General features: G+C 43.8%; 1 long non-coding RNA gene across 1 annotated transcript; it reads left to right on the top strand.

The window, feature by feature from the left end:
* Window positions 1–10: 10 nt before the first annotated feature.
* Window positions 11–7,232, top strand: LOC110474963 (uncharacterized). The gene is made up of 4 exons (XR_002466194.3): window positions 11–190; window positions 3,037–3,263; window positions 3,469–3,727; window positions 3,818–7,232. It is a non-coding gene; the product is annotated as an uncharacterized LOC110474963 (long non-coding RNA).
* Window positions 7,233–15,158: the final 7,926 nt, after the last annotated feature.

Below are 15,158 nucleotides of genomic sequence, written 5' to 3'. Positions count from 1 at the left end.
CGGAGCGCGCGCCCCCTCGCGGGGCCGCCCCGGCACTGCCGGTGCCTCCCACCGGTGGGGGGACCTCGGGCGGCGCCGCTCGTCGGGAGAGAGACGGAGCGCACCGGGCACCGGGCACGGAACGCAGCCGGCTCGGAGCTCATTGGGCACCAGGCACGCATTTCACCGGGCACCGGGCGGCTCCGGCGCGGTAAGCTCTGCTGGCTGCACGGCTGTCCGGAGACCCAGCTGCGTTCCCAGGCTGCCGTGCTGAGCACAGCTGGGCAGGGCCGGAGGAGTGTCCGTGGCGGCCGTGGGGAGGGTTCCTCTTCGGGATTTTTACCGGGCGTTACAGAGGAGCGGTGATAGTCTGGTGGTAGTGGTAGAGGTAGTCTATTCAGTCTATTCAGCCATTGTTCTATTCAGTGTCTCTACACATCTTGCAACCCACAAATTAGTGTATTTTGCTTTAAATAAATTACAGTCTCAAAGTGTCTCTTTTAGAGTGGCATACTGACCACTATGTATATTTATTACTGGGACCATAAGGCTCAGTCCTCAGCCCAGTGCTAGATTTAACCAACGACCACATGGAAGTGTTTCTCCGACATGCATTTTTATTAGCGCTGCTTTCCTGGTGATTCCTGGCAGATTCTGAGGCAGCCAGCACAGTGGCCACATTTACAGCACAGGATGCAGAGCCTTGCGGGATCTCCTGTATTTCTATTTGTATTCTAGATGGGTGTTCTGTTCCTGCAGGCATGAAAGCTTCCCTTTCCTTCAAGTTTCCTTTTCCTAACTGTTCATGATTTTGTTGATCCTGTCATAGCAGAGCTATGGATCTGGAAATTATATTTTGCTTTAGTTACAGGTTAAAACTTACAGGGAATGCTAGCTTATCCTGCTGGCCCTTCAGAACCTGCAGGATTTCCAATTACACTGGCAGCCTGAAATTTGCGATGGATTAAAATGCATGGCAGCAAGTTGGGGAACGGCCACTGAGGTCAGTGCCTCCAGCCATTCCTGAAGTCCTTTCAGTCCTGTGTTTCTATATCCCTAACAATATTCTGTGGAAACTCTGAGCTGACACTGAAACATGAACTGGGCATCTTGGGTTTAACACAGACCCAAATTGTTTTGGGAATAGGGGTGGAGCAATCTGGGAGATTATTCTACTTTGATACCACATACAAGGTACCACAAGATACCACATTTGCATGCCAAGAAGGGAATCTGGGTCAGATTTCCATGTTAAAGGATGAGAAGGCAGTGTGAAGCCCTTCTTGGGTCTGTCAGTGTCTGATCCTTAGCTGTCACAGATATAAAATCCTGTAATCACTCACGATTTTGTCAGGCTCTCATTTGAAAGAGGATGGGACTTTTGTTTCTATGTCCTTAATAGTTTTGGAAAGGTATTTTGTGGTCTGATTGCTGTCACAGGTAGGAATCTCCTCCAGATTTCTTGTTGTGTGTCCCACTCCTCGAAGGATCCCCCCCAGGGATGACATTCATGACATTCAAATCATGTGAGGAATGCACAGCTCACCCCAAATAACAGAAACACGTAGCAGGTCAGCATGGGGCCCCATGCTGCTCCCACCCGCACTGGGTGCAGAGGGGGAGGTGCACAATGAAAAACATCTGCTGCAGCAGCTATCTATATCCCTTATGTTTGGGAGGGGGCCTTGCCTACCTGACCTCAGAGCTGATGTTACAGAACCACAAAGGAGGAGCAGGGAGCACTCCAGAGTCACAGCCAGGCTGCCCAGCCTGAGAGGGACACACCAGCACTGCTCAAGGACAGAGGAGAATGGGTGATATTGTCCCCATAGATGGGCACTCTGTACCCACAGGGTGAAGGCACTTTAATTCCAGGTGAACCAAAGAAGTCTGAGTCTCTACGGGCTGACTCACCAACAGGAGATGTGTGCTTCTGGTTCTCTATAAGCATTTCCCGTTACCTGCTCTGCTTTCCCAACCACTCAGGTGCAAGATGAATGTTACCAGTTGATTATCAGCATGGTGTCTGTATGGGCTTGCACCTGGGGAACAGTTACAGGTCGGTATTTTCCTAAGCAGGAGTGCTGTGCTATGGAAGCATTGCTAGCTAAAATACTTGGTTGTAGCATTATGGATGTTGTCCTGTTGCTCCCCATTACTGTAAGAGTAGAGGGCTGTATTCATTTGCCAGTCTAGGACAATGTGGTAAGATTTTGATCTGGGAGAACATATGGTTTGAGCCTCAGATCTCAATCATTTTATTGTAATGTAATGTCACAGAGAGGCCTCAGTGATGGGGCATTTACTGCCCTTGTCTGGCTAAGGGCAGCAAAATACAGAGCTAAGCAACACAACTTGTGAGTTATACATATGGAAGTCATGAGTGTACAGTATAAACACTGCACAAAATACATCTGTGTCATCAAAAAGGCTGTGAGTAATAAAATAAGATACAGTCACAGAATCACAGAAAATTTAGGTTGGAGGAGACTTTTAAGAATTGTCTAGTCCACCCCTCTGACATGGGCAAGAACAGCTTTCACTAGACCCAGTTGCTTAAAACCCCATCCACCTGGCCTTGATCACTGAAAGCAATCACAGGAACTTGGTCACAGGAGACTTGCTTCCTGGTCATTAAGAATGTAAACATCTCCAAAAAACCCCATCACTGTCCAGGAAAAAACTGATTTTCTCATTCTTTGATGTTCGCTGGAATCTTGTCTCCATCAAAAAAAGTGATAGAAAGGAATTTTAGAAGATATCCTTAGATATAATGACAGTGATGTCAGAAGTGGAGAGAAGAAACAATCATCCTCTGTCTTGTCACAGAAGTTAGGAAGTGCAGGAAACAGTTGTGAGGACTTTCAAGAGTGGTTTGTTTTATTGCCTTGTGGAGACTACAGTAGAGATATGGATGTGCTGAAATGCTAACCCAGAGGGATAGGCTTTGCACTGGTGGTGTAATGATGTAGATTTGTGAACCAACACTTGAGGAGATGTGGCAAACAAGAATGCTGAAGATGGAGTTTTTGTTTTTCTGTTGTTCTTGTTTTGCAGAGAACTTGGACCAGAAGATCTGAGGGAAGTACCAATGTGCTAATATTTATAGGATGAAAATGACATGTCTTGTGGAATTGTTCAATTTGACAGTATCAGCCCTGGACAGAATAATGGAAGGGTTGGCCACACATTATCAGAGTGAATGCTGACTGTCATTAACTCTACAGCCAATGTACATTTCCAGGAAATGTAATTTATGCCTGTTTGGAATACCACCAGTGGGGGTATGTTGCTATCCCAGGATATTTTGCTTCCCTTTTCAATTTTATGCAATATTGTGGTCTTTTAAAATCTAAACATTAGTAATTTAGAACTTCTTAAAGTTGTGTTATCCAATTCATGTTGAAGGATAAGAGCTTGACTTTAGGCACTGCTGGAATCAGTAATTTTGGAAAAGTTACTAGTTTTGAAAATTATGTCTTTTTGCAGGAGGACACTCTCAAGCTCCACATCAAGGGATGCTGAGTTCCACCTGCCTTCCTTTTGCTCACTGGGAGCACTCTTCATCTGTTCACCTACCACAGAGCTCCTGGGCTACCTGCTGCTTTCCCTATTTTAAGGACACATTACCAAGTGTATCTGTTGCATTTACATTCAGTGATTCTCTTAATTTTATGAATAAACATGGATTGTACTCATAGCATGGTACTCCTGATAAACGGAGACTGCAAGTGCTGCTCTGTTGCAGGTATGTCTGTGCTGTTCAGAGACCTTGAAACACTGCATCAATTTACTTTTTCTGTCTGATGCCTTAAGTTTTAAATGTCATATTTTCCAGATTCTGTACTGCCTTAGTGAATTACTCTGAACTTCATATAAAGTGTCAGCAAGCTCCCCTCACAGCTCAGTCACACAAAACAATCATTTTCCAGCCCCAAAACCAAGGACACCGGTGCAGCTTCAGCCCCAAAAAAGTGCAAACAACAGGGAATTGAGGAGAGCAACCTGGGAGGATGGGACCTCATAACCTGGAGCTGTAACTGGACAATGAACCCCAATACGGAACTGGACCAAAACCTATAAAAGTGTGAGAACTCATGACCCAGGGTCCATCTTGGGTGTAGCCACAGCCAGGCTCTTGTACTGCCCAAGGTGTATTCTTTAAAGGCCTTTTAATAAATGCCTGCTTTATTCCTTTGACTCTCTCCAGCCTCTGTTCTAGGTCTGCCTCTCTAGGCATCATCTGTACAGGCCAAACTGCAGTTTGAGTTATTGCACAGTGTGAGTTTTCTCAAAGAGTTACTGAGCAAGACAGAAGCCTTTATCTTCCACTGTGGGAAGCTGAAGTTGCAGAAGTAACCTTTACACCTGTATTTAGGGACCTGGTGTTTGGGGTGCTGTTCCTGCAGCTGCTTTGATCAGCAGATTCAAGCCTCTCAGAGCTCCATTTGTATTTAAGAGATAAAGACCCTGCCTTGTTCTTCTCTCCAAATGCACAGGTTACACACTGACTGTTTCACAGTTTCTTTGATGACTTGAAAGCTTTCAAAAATCTGGCTTTTCCATTGTTTCCTCGTCACCTCTGTCTCAGTTCCCTGTCTGTAAAATGGGAAGTTCTGCAATATCTTCTCACAGTTTCATCCTGCTGTTATTTCTGCTTCCAGGATCTCCTAACCTGGCACAGACATCTATTCAGTCTCCAGGGAGTCTCTGGTCTATGAGTCTGGCCTTACAGCATCTGAGCCACAATGTCATCACTTTGGGGCCCCACACGTGGATGGCAAGAGAGGAAACAGTATAAATTGTGCTGGCCCCTGCTTTCTTGTGGTGAGATCTGCAGTTGCCAGAAACTTCCAGCCTTTGTTCTGGGCTGGGAATGGGTTTCATAATGGGGAGGAAGGCACTTTCTATTCTGAGAGGAGAAAGCAGCATCAAGGAAGGTTTTAATTTTCTGCCACCAGTGCAGAGCAGACAGTTTGCTGGCAGCTGCAGGGCTTGATAAACAGTGCAGTCCTGATCCAGTCTGTCACATGGAGGGGGACTGCAGCAATGGAGCATGTTCTTATCCTGTGGGAAGGGGTCCTTGCTGGAGTGATGCCTAAAGATTTTTGGTTTTTATACATTTTTCATAAATTTGTAGCTTTATGGACTGTTAACACATAGTTATAATTTCTAGTACTTTTTCTGCTGTCTCCCATAGTTTAACAAACCCTTAGGAAGACATTCTTGAAATTCCGTTTAGTCTCAATGTTTATGCCTTCCCCTGCAATCAGGCACTTTGCCTCTGGTACAGTCGTGCACCCTGAGGTCTTACCATGAAAGTGTCTGGTTAGTATTTTTCAAATGCTTTGAGGGAGGGTTCTTGTTTATATGCCATTCTTACTTTTTTTATTCCTCCCATCTTGCTGATGCTAGTTTTCCATCTTGTTACCCTTATCTGTTGTTAGTGGTTCCCATTGCATTTGCTAGTTCCTTTCTCTGCCTTGTTTTTGTTTTCCCATGGTAAGTATAAATTTAAATTCTACATCTATTTGCAAGAGCTGCTGCTTCCTTCTGTCCCCCTTAATTTGATTAATATTTCTTTCCATCTTTTCTGCTTATTCAACCAGTCATTTTGCTGATTTTAATATCACCTTGCTTTTTCCTGCTGTTTATGAAATGTGCTTTGTAAGAAATGGATCTGTCTATGGCACCTTCATGGTCTCCCTGTCTATGTCCTGAGCCCTTTAGCAGCTTCAATGCTTTTATTTGACATTTTTCAGGTTTAAATTGATAACTTTTGTTGTTTGAACTGAGTCAGGTGCCAGGAGAGTGCTGCACTGCTGCTTTTCCATTGCTGCCTTTCCCTCTGCTCTGCTTCCTTTCAGCTCCTCTTCAGAGCAGTGCTGTGTTCAGCTTTTTGGTGTTGCTGTCACCAGATCCACCCTGCCAGGCTTTCTTTTTTCAATTCCTGGCTCTTTCTCTTTTTCTGCTCAGCCATGGCTCACACTTCTCCACTGATTAATTCTCTTCATGCTCTGATGTTCTCTACCCTTGATTAATTTTCTCCATCTCTTCCATTAAAATCTAAACCCCAAAAATCCTCAGCCTTTGAAGACTTCTAGGATCTCCTTCACTTCTTGCACTGGTTCCTCCCATTTGCACTTTGCCATCTTCCTAATTTAAAATTGGAAGGTTCAAAGTTTGGCTTATTTCCTTGTCCTTCATTTCAGGTGGATTTCACCTGTTTTAGCTCGTTCCTCAAACTCTTTCCTCCTCCTGTGCCCAGTTGTTTCTTTGTAAGAGCTCTCTGCTTCCTTCCTCAGGATAGGAACAGGAAATAACCTCTTCTTTCTCCGCCTCATTTAATTTTTCTCTTTCTTCTCCCCATCATTAATGCAGAAATTTCTTGCCTGTTTTGTTATTGAAATCTCAAGTAACACACTCCAAGGACTTCAAGGCGCAGAATTTCAAAGAATTTATGTCACTAATTATTTGCTCTAGAAGGGAAGATGAAGTTTGTAGGTGATGTTTGTACAAGTAGTGACTTTGCAGCATGATGGGCTCTGTATCTCAGTCTCCAAGGCTACAGGCTACAGCAAGAGTGAACATAAAACCTGTGGTGCACAAAATCACTCAGGCACAAAGTAAGTGCTATGAGATGTGTTAATTTTCTGTAAACAACACTTAACCCTTATGTTTTGCTTCTTCATTTGAGCAATAATCAATTGTACAAATAAAACAAAGATCTGCAGTAGTGTGTAAAACAGGTGAAGGATAATGTTTCTCACAATCATGAAGTTCTAAAAGCTGCATATTGTTCATCGTGTCCCACGGCTGTGACAGAGGCTGCTGAAGCCACTGCAGGTCCCAGGGCTCCTTAGGTGGGTGATGTTGGAGATGTAGCCTTTCTAAGTGCAGACCTGGACACGGGGTGGAACAGACCTGGGAAGGTGCTAAAAGTCCTTCACCTTTGACAGTAATGAAACCAGAAAATATTTTTCTCTATTAGAATAGAATAGTTCCACTTGAAAGGGATGTGCAAGGATCATCTAATCCAATTGCTCAGCTGCTTCAGGGCTGACCAAAAGTTAAAGCTTTAAGGCATTAAGGTCAATGTCCAAATGCCTCTTAAACAGCCACAGGCCTGGGGCATTGACCATCTCTCTAGAAAGTCTGTTACAGTGTTTGACCAGCCTTTCTGTTAAAGAAATGCTTCCTAATGCCATCTGAACCTACCTGCTCAGATTAAAAAACCACACAGATTTTTCTGATTCCTCTACTGTTGTGCTCCCTGTTCACGTGATTTTGCTTTGAACACTTTTTCGAGTTTTTCAGTTTCAGGATGAATGAAGAATGTTCAGTTGCTTAAGATCATATTTTGCCTTCATTAAGGAGCCACAGAACCTGGAATGGGACAACCACCAGTACCAGTGGAGGCTGGGGATGGAGATATTGAGAGCAGTCCTGCCAAGACTGGGGATACAAGTGGATGGAACACTGGCTGTGAGCCAGCTGTGTGTGCTGGCAGCCCAGAAAACCCATTGGTCCTGGGGCCCAGCTCCAGGGAGGTGATTCTCCTCTCTCTGCCCAGGTGGGACTGCTTCCAGCTCTGGGGACCAGCAGGAAGGATGGGGAGCTGCTGGTGGGAGCCCAGAGGAGGCCACGGAGATGGTCCCAAGGCTGGAGCCCCTCTGCTCTGGGGACAGCCTGGGAGAGCTGGGGGAGCTCAGCCAGGAGGGGAGGGGGCTCCCAGGACACCTTGTTACAACTTTTCTATGCTTAAAAGGAGCTTATGAGAACTACGAAGATACCTTTTAACCAAGGCCTGTAGTGACAGGACATGGAATCATGGTTTTAAACTAAAAGAGGATAGATTTTGGCAGAGCAGAGATGTGGTCACATAATTAAGCTGGGGTTTTTTTGTTTGCAATCCATGATAATGTAACACTGAATATTCTTATCCTTGAAAAACTCTAATCCTTGAATCTTCTTGACTCTTCTGTTTAATTATGTCTTGTAATCTTAAGATCTACAGTCTAAACACACATATAACTGGGTTTTATCTTCAGAATTTAAATTACTCAGCGATGCAGTTGCTAGCATTCACAAATCCCAAATCGACAGAAAGAATACTGTGAATTGGACTGTCATCTTGTAAAACACATGCCATAGAACTTCACTGAATTATCTTTTCCTTTATTTAATAACATATATCAGGAAAAGAAAACCCTACCCCACAAACAAAACCCACCAAAACATAAACAAAAAAATTAAAACAAAAAGAAACCCAAAGCAAAGCCCCTGACAAGCGTGTTTTCACTGAGAAGTTACCAGTCACCAGAAATGTACAATATCGTTAGTTAAATTGCTCATATTGTTAATTACTTAGGCTGTTAAATTATGTATCCTGCTTTTGATCTGAATTGGTCTGTTTATAAGATTGCATCCAGGAGAGTATTGCATTCTGATACATTCAATCTAAAAGACCAGTAATTGTTCAAAACACTTTTTAAGAAATCTTCCCTAAATATATCTACTGCATTGGATATGTACCAAATATTTCACCTCTAATGTGGTAGAATTGATTAAAAATTGCATCCATTATCAATTGCTGCAGTTATGTATGCCCCTTCTGTCCATTCTGGAATGCAGAGACAATGTAAGAATCAAATGAAAATTAAATTCCAATTGTTTCCATCAGAAAAATGAGCATTTCCACACACTCCTTACACCTGTGCTGTTAACAACATGCTTCTGAGGTACAGAATTCAGCCTCTTCATTTCTATGGATTCTAGGTTTCTCTCTATTAGATTTCTCAAGTAGTTTCTCATACAGGGAAGTCTGACACCTAAGCCAAGGGCAACAGAATATTGGGCCTCAGTTCAACAACAGCAACAACTACACAAGCAAAACTGATTGCAATTTCAGACTGTAAAAATACAGAATGGGAATCAGAGTGCTGACTGGGCCATAAATTGACAAATTTATGGCTTGTTTGGTCAGTTATCAGGGTTCAATGCTCTCTGCCTTGATTCTTTTAGAAAGACCACGTAAGGAGGATTTATTGTTTGGAAGCAGATCTACTTACTTGAAGATACTTGGCATTACATAATTTGATTTATAGACATGCCCCAGCTTTTACATCTTTCTTACTGTATCCCTCACCTCATGGACACTGCTGGTAGAGCCCATTAGAGAGGTTTATAGTATTGCCTGATGAGCTTCTGGAAAGTGTTTAAATTTTGTAAGGCAGGCAAGTATAAATGCTATAAACTGGAAATTGTACCTTGTCTGCTTTGTGAGCTTGTGACCCTGTGACAAATTAGTGACTGCCAAAGACTTCTATCCTGAATAATAGATAGGACTCTGTTCTTGGTCATCAAAGAGAATATCATAGAGGAGAAGAGTATCACAAACTTTGAAATGTTAAATATAAAATTACACTACAGCTTGTGGGAAAAAAAGAAAATTTTAAAATCAGTGGCTGGCTTTAAAATCAGTGACTCTGTGCACTAGCTGTGGGACTGACATTCTCTGCAGTTACCTAAGGTGTCATTCAATTTAAATGAAAGGAGGAAAAATCATCCCATGCAGGTTCATAAAGGTGATGTGAGAAGGGTTTAACCCATCTGGTTAGAGAGAACTGGAAGAGTTCAAGGCCAGTTTGGCTGAAGCAACGTCTGAAAAGTGTCCCTGTCCATGGCAGGAGGGCTGGAGCTAGACGATTTTTAAGTCCCTTTCAATACAAATCACTGTGGAATTGTGACTATGGTTATCCTTCCTGACTAGAGCCTTACTGAAGCTGAGTCACCAACATGTGCTGATCTCCTTTCCTACCCTAAATCATCTCCTTGTAGGAGGCTATTGGGTTACTTGAGCATGATTTTCTCTTTATAAATCACGGAAGTCCACCTCTTAAGTGAATGGTCTGTATCGGGGTTGAACCCACAACCTTGGCATTATTAGCACCATGCTCTCACCAGCTGAGCTAAAATCTTTGCTAATTGCTCCCAATCACCTTTGTGCCTTCTTGTGTTTGGAGATGCTTTTCAGGAGGGTTTGCTCTGTCGCCTTTCTAGGGACAGAGGGGAGGCTGACTGGCCTGTACTGACTGGCCTGTAGTTTCCTGGATCCTCCTTTTTGCTCTTCTGGAAGATAGGAGGGATATTTTGCTTTCTTCGGCTGTCGGAAGCCTCCCTTCATCACAGGGCCTCTCAAAGAAAATCATGGGTGGCCTCACAGTGATGTTACCCAGCTCCCTCACTACCCATGGATACATCCTTTCAGGTGTCTGTTAGAAGTGGTCCCTATGTCAGTCTGCTGCACTGAAAGTATATATACCTTGCTCTCAAGCTTCCCTTTGGTCTCAGAGGCCTGCAATCCCTGGAGGCTGCTGTTCCATGTCCTTCAGCACTGGGATGCTTGCCCTGTTTGCTCATGGGTCCATGTTTTCCTTAGTTTTCCTGTTGCTACAGACAGATCTGCAGAAGCCTCTCTTATTGCACTTCACATCTCTTGCCATATTTGACTCCACGTGGGCTTGGGTTTTTCCTACCCCTTTTCTTCTTGCTTGGATAACATCTCTATATTCCCCCTGAATTACCTGTCCCTTCTCTCATCTCCCAGCACCTCTCAGTGGCCCGAGTTATTTCTGGATAATTAAATCATTAAATTGACTCATAAGCCAAATTTTCTTCTGCATCAGTTATAGCCCTTAAGGTGTAAAACAAGATCAGCAAAGTAGTGGTTTGTAGCCTGATTCTGTTGTTGGAGGAGCAACAGGGCTGGGATTTAGCCTGGAGGGCTGAGTAAGTTTTAAAGGAATGATAGGCTCATATGTGCAGTTTTAACCTGGGGGATGTTTTGGGATTGTGACTTGGATTGGATCACATGATATTACCTAATGGTCACATTTGTCAGATTATGTGCATCATGGTATCTTAAACTGCAAGGTGGCAATCTGTTATTTTGGCTTTTTAAAATATTTCAAACACAATATGTTTAGCAGGCACTGATCAGTGTCTGGGACTCACAAGCAATGCTACACCCCAGATAGCTAATATTCCTGATATCAGCATTGTGTCCGATAGAAACTCCCACAAGATGGAGCTGCACCATACCAGTTCATTCTGCCTTCCTCTGGTCTGGCGGCCCTTGTCTTTGTGTGTGTGTGTGTGTGTGTGTGTGTGTGTGTGTGTGTGTGTGTGTGTGTGTGTGTGTTGATGTTTGTGTGTGTGTGTCTGTGTGTGTGTCTCTGTGTCTCCGTGTGTGTGTTCATGATCCTCTCCACAGATAATTCCCCATCCTATTTGTGGTATCTTATCGCTTCATCTGATGCATGCACATGGCACATTCTGCACAGACTGTCTGCTCAGTGTGCACTGCTCTCATTTGCTGTTGGCATCTGCAGTCGAGAGTATTTGTGGGATGTCATTGCATCCCAGTGCGCAACAGTTGTGGATGATAAACATGGTTTGTCATGGGGAAAAAGAAGGTCAAGCCATCTGCATTTTTTTCCCCTGGAGAATTCATCAGATCTTACTTCAGATCTGCCATGGAGTGGCAGACCAGAGCTTGAACCAAAGCTTAAGCACAGATAAATTTGGTGCAAGTGGGAAATTCCTGGACAGTACCTTCACCCCTGCAGAATTCTCCCGAGTCCCTGCTGCTGGGCAGAAGAATCCAATGGAGTCAGCAGCATGTGGGTGAGATTTGACTCTACTGATCTCAGAGCCTTTCCTTCCTGAACAAACATTTTCCATTCTGAAATAATCACCTCACTATATATAGAAAAGTCCTCCAAAGCGAAAACCATGTTCTTTAGGAAGGGCTAATTCACAAATTGTTTTGCTCCTTTCACCGGAATCAGCGGGTCCTTTGCTATCAGGCTCATACCTGTTTGTGAACAGCAAAGGCATGTGTCACCTTATGCAGAAATACCCTGGATTTCCCCCGCAGCCCCTGCCCCTGCCCCCAGCCACGGATTCCGAGGCTGTGTCTGTAATCACAATCCACGGCATTTCGGAAACCACCCCCCCATCTTGCTTCCTCCCAGCTGATTTTCAGGGGAACAGAAGGAGACTTGTTTGCTACCAGGGAGGAAGTCCAGGCCTTAGCAAGCAGCTTGCTAAGAGGCACCGGTGAGAGCGGTGCGCTTCAGTCAGCGCTCGCTGGCAGAACTGCTGCCAAATGAGGTCACCCTGCTGCAAACGTGGATGGAGAGATCTCGGAGGAGGAGAGTGGAAGAAGCCAGTACAGGAAGCACAGCAGTCAGCAGCACAGGGCTCGGCTCAGTCATCTCACCCTCTGGAAATGTTGATTTCAGTTTAGTCTTGGCTCACACATGTACGTGAATTAGACGGTTTCCTTCTCATTGTTCTCTCATTCCCGGTCCTCATAGAATAATTCCTTGGTTTGACACAGTTCAGCCATGGCTTTGGGCAGGGTTTCATGGGGCAGGCAGCACTCACGTTCAGACACCAGGACTGATAGCACTGTCCACGTCCTTTGGGAATCACAAAGATCACAGAAGCTCTGGGACAGACTCTACCTCTTGAGAAGAGCCACAGAGTTGTAGAATTGGAGAATACCAGGTTGGAAGTGATCTCAGGGGTCATGTGGTGCAAGTTTTCTGGCCCAGTACCCTTATTATAGCCAAGATGCGCAACTGTGCTAGGGATCTATTATGTCTTTTTCATGGTTTCTAGTGGTTAATTAATCCTTCCACTGAACTCTTGCTCTTTCCTTTCAGTTTGTATAACTTCAATTCTGCAGTATGTCTCCTGTTACACCTTTATTTGCTAGATTGAAACATTATTATTATTGAAACAATTAAAAATGTTTCTTAGAGATCCTTAGAAATCACTACTTTTTAAAACCTTACTAAAGGTATTTGCATAGAAGCTTGTTCCTTGCATCCTGACTCATTCTTATGACTCTGGCCATTTTCAGTTTTCTACAATCTTTATAAATATAGAACATTAAGTTTGCATCTTAATGCTGCAGTAACAGAATTTTCCTGCTGTTCTGTGACCTTCTGCTTAGTCAGTTTATATTTCCTTGAGGATCATTAGTCAATATACTAAAAACATTGACAAAAATTTTAAAATTATCATCATCATCATCATCATCATCATCGTCATCATCATTATTCCTTGGTAGGAAGTTTATCTGCTTAATAGGAACAATATACTGTACAGATAGAGGAAAAACTGTCTGTACAGTTTGGTTTATAGGCACCTGTAGGCTGAATATTAATCAACTGAGGGCATATTGTAAAAACAAAATAACATTGTATATGAGATGGTATAAACAGGAATATGACTTGCAGGATGCATGAACTAACATTTCTGGCCCTGCTTTGCTGTGATCAGGCCCACAGCCAGACTGTGTCCAGTACTGTGTGCCAGTGCACCCCAGAGAATGTAGAAAAATTTGAATGTCCAGAGGGAACAATGAGAGGTTCAGAAAATGCAATATGAAAAGATCAAATGCTCTGGGCAATTTAGATTAGAGAAGAGTGAAAAGATACGATGACCACCTTGATTTGTAAAGCACAGTTGCAAAGAGAACAATCTACTTCCAGTGGTCATGACAGGTCGTACAAGAAAAAATGTTTAAATAATAGTAAATAAAATTTGGCACTGAAGAGATTGACTGGCAATTTTATGAAATCTTCATTATGGGTGGACTTTTAGAACTAGCTAGATACACATCTGTGAGGTATGGCAGGTGCTCCTGGGTTCAACTGAAACTTCTCTGAGGTGAGGGAATGAATCATCTGACAGCCCTAGATCTTTCTTCTTCCATTTAAAACCTGCCTCTACTGTGCTATTTAAAAAATACCTGCCAGAGCGTCACCAAATTTCCAAGAGTGTAAACATTCTCATCAACAAATTGAATTCTACCTGCTCTACCTTAAAAGCGTTCATCACATGCAGCCCAGGGAGAGGACCTTACATTCAGGGCTTCAAGAACAGCCCCTGTGGCACAGGAATGTATGCCTGTTGAGATAACTTTGTGTGACAGGAGCTCTGTGTTCATCCAGACAAACAGGGAATGCAGAAGAACTCTTCCACTGTGAGGTTCAAAGCTCTCTAGTTGGGTTGGATCCAGAAGCAGCTCACAGGAGCATTTCCTCTTGTCCTGGCTGTGAATACAGAGCTGAACAACTGAGGTACCAGCTCCATTTGTAGGTGAAATGATCCTGCAGCTCTTTCTCTGTTCATGGATTTAATGGATTCTCTTTCATGGTTTGTAAAGGAATTCTAGCAGAGGCAAACTTGGGATCTCACATGAAAAAAGACTTTCCTGTCTCAGGGAGAGCTGTCCCCTCACTTTCCCTCCAGCCCCAGCCATTTATGTTACTAGCAGGTGCCTTATTTTATTTTTAACCTCCATTCTGCATGGAGGAAGCCTTTGCTTTCTGCAAACATCCGGGAATCAGAGCCTAAGCATGTCCTAGAAGGATTTCCTGTTTGGGACTTGGAGCCAGGCTTCAGCCTGCACAAGCAGAAGCCTCTGAGCCTCAGTCCTGCCATGCCATGGGCCAAGTGACCACTGCCTGCCTTGGGAGCAAGCTGCCATCGAGCAGGAAGGTGCCAAACTGCCCAAGCACTTCCCACCTGCTAGGGATGAGGACGGGAACATGCAAGGCTGGGTAGGGATGTACCTGGTTCAGGGTTCAGGGTCGGTGTGGTGTGGCAGAGCAGCATTGCAAGGGGTGGTATCAGGACTTCCTGCTATGTTTGCTGCACTCTTGGAGCATGCAGAGAGTGTGTTTCCTGTACTCATCTCACCTGAGTTTGGTCTCAGTTTGCCATATTTTATAATCTCCTATATTATTCCAATTTTGGAAGTTCACCAAAGCACTGATTAAATGTGATGACCAGTAATGGTCTGACCTGAGTAGGTGAATAATGTATTTTTGCTCTTACTTCTGTGTCATAGTTGCTCTCACAAAGCACAGCTTGGCTTAACCTCTTTCTACAGGTCCACATATGCATGTCAGAATGGCTGTGGAAGGCTTCTCTGAATGTCCAAACATGTAATATGGTTCTGTTCTCACCTCTCTTGCAAAGCTGGTCCCAGAATATCTAGTAAATTAGAATTTACTAGAAGACCAAAAAGAATCCACTAATTTCTATCTTTGAGTAGAGGGAGCACTTGAGAACCAATTGCAAGTCTGAGAGGAGGG

The sequence above is a fragment of the Lonchura striata genome, chromosome 2 (assembly GCF_046129695.1).
Source record: "Lonchura striata isolate bLonStr1 chromosome 2, bLonStr1.mat, whole genome shotgun sequence".
Lineage (NCBI taxonomy): Eukaryota > Metazoa > Chordata > Aves > Passeriformes > Estrildidae > Lonchura > Lonchura striata.
This window is presented reverse-complemented; position numbering and strand designations above follow the sequence as displayed.